Below are 1789 nucleotides of genomic sequence, written 5' to 3' on the forward strand. Positions count from 1 at the left end.
CAAAGCAAAAATGTGCCTTACTGCGCATTACTACAATGTATGTGTGAATGGTCCCTCCAGGGAGACTAGAAGGGACGGTTCACACCAGATGCAGCCCAGTGTGTATTTAATCAGCATCAAAAATGCATGCACAATGTTTCCAAAGAAATAAAAGTGTAGCGCTATATTCCACATCCACAAATGTGTGTATCACAATACATAAGTGCATATATAAGGTGACTACTACCAAAACATGTATGACCATAAATATGGATGATACCAAATGATTAAACAGTGTTGATCACATGGAAGATTAAATAGACGATAATAAAGCTTTGTTATCAGATGTACCAGTTATTAGTAATAAGAAACCCGTGCTGGTCCCATGAACCAAACACCAAAAAATCAAAAAATCATAAAACATAACAGTCCATACTGAGTACATAAAAAATGTGTGGAAAAAATAATGAAGAGAACGTCACCAAAGGTCTATGGGGGTGATGAATGGCCAGATGATGGAAAAAACTCAAATTCACAGATGGATGATTTCACCAGATCTGGCAAGTAGGCAGAAAGAAGACCACAAGTGTGCAAAGATTTTACATCAGTGCCGGGGCCATCACCAGAAGTAGAGGAGGCTTACCGGAACTACATGACCTGAAATGGCGTACGCCAAACAAGTCAGAAAGGCTTAATAACCAACGATTCTGCGGGGTGCGTCTAGTCAGATGTCATCAACATATGGTGGAGAAAGGGGTAACAGCACGGCTTCCAGATTGGCACTGCCAGATTTCAAGGGCGGGCAAAAAGGATATGGAGTCAACGCGTCATGAAAGGGATTACTGCTGAGAAAGGAGATTTCCTTTATGGTGACGTCTCCATAAATTCCTACAGCGTCCACATCTTTCAGAGGAAGTCGATAGGTAAAATCTAGAAAATGTTGTCCACCAATGCTCACCTTGACCTTGTCTGTAAGGAAGAGAAAGAGGAGCACAAATTACTCTCCTTTTCTTAGTGGGGCTCCTGAAAACTTTAATTCATCTAAGCAATGGTCTTTGCGCAGGGTGTTGCAGATTATGTGTGCATCTGAAGAAGAAAAGCGAGGGTTGAAATGAAAAGCTACATCCGACCGTGGACGTGTGCTGCAACCACACTGGAAATCAATCTGAAATCTTGTTGCACAGGTCCCGACACTTCCGTGTATGAGGATCATACGTCCAGGACGGAGACCCCCAAATATCGTGCATGCGTACGGGATAATTGGGTAGAAGACAGGCGGCTGTGGGACCTGTGCAACAAGATTTCAGATTGATTTCCAGTGTGGTTGCAGCACACGTCCACGGTCGGATGTAGCTTTTCATTTCAACCCTCGCTTTTCTTCTTCAGATGCACACATAATCTGCAACACCCTGCGCAAAGACCATTGGTTAGATGAATTAAAGTTTTCAGGAGCCCCACTAAGAAAAGGAGAGTCATTTGTGCTCCTCTTTCTCTTCCTTACAGACAAGGTCAAGGTGAGCATTGGTGGACAACATTTTCTAGATTTTACCTATCGACTTCCTCTGAAAGATGTGGACGCTGTAGGAATTTATGGAGACGTCACCATAAAGGAGATCTCCTTTCTCAGCAGTAATCCCTTTCATGACGCGTTGACTCCATATCCTTTTTGCCCGCCCTTGAAATCTGGCAGTGCCAATCTGGAAGCCGTGCTGTTACCCCTTTCTCCACCATATGTTGATGACATCTGACTAGACGCACCCCTCAGAATCGTTGGTTATTAAGCCTTTCTGACTTGTTTGGCGTACGCCAT

The 1789-nt window shown here is 43.5% G+C and overlaps 1 pseudogene; it reads right to left on the minus strand.

Annotated features, from left to right (window-relative positions):
- Positions 1-703: 703 nt before the first annotated feature.
- Positions 704-1789, minus strand: LOC141127658 (galectin-12-like; annotated as a pseudogene).

This window comes from Aquarana catesbeiana, linkage group LG02, assembly GCF_042186555.1.
Source record: "Aquarana catesbeiana isolate 2022-GZ linkage group LG02, ASM4218655v1, whole genome shotgun sequence".
In the NCBI taxonomy this organism is placed as follows: Eukaryota; Metazoa; Chordata; class Amphibia; order Anura; family Ranidae; genus Aquarana; species Aquarana catesbeiana.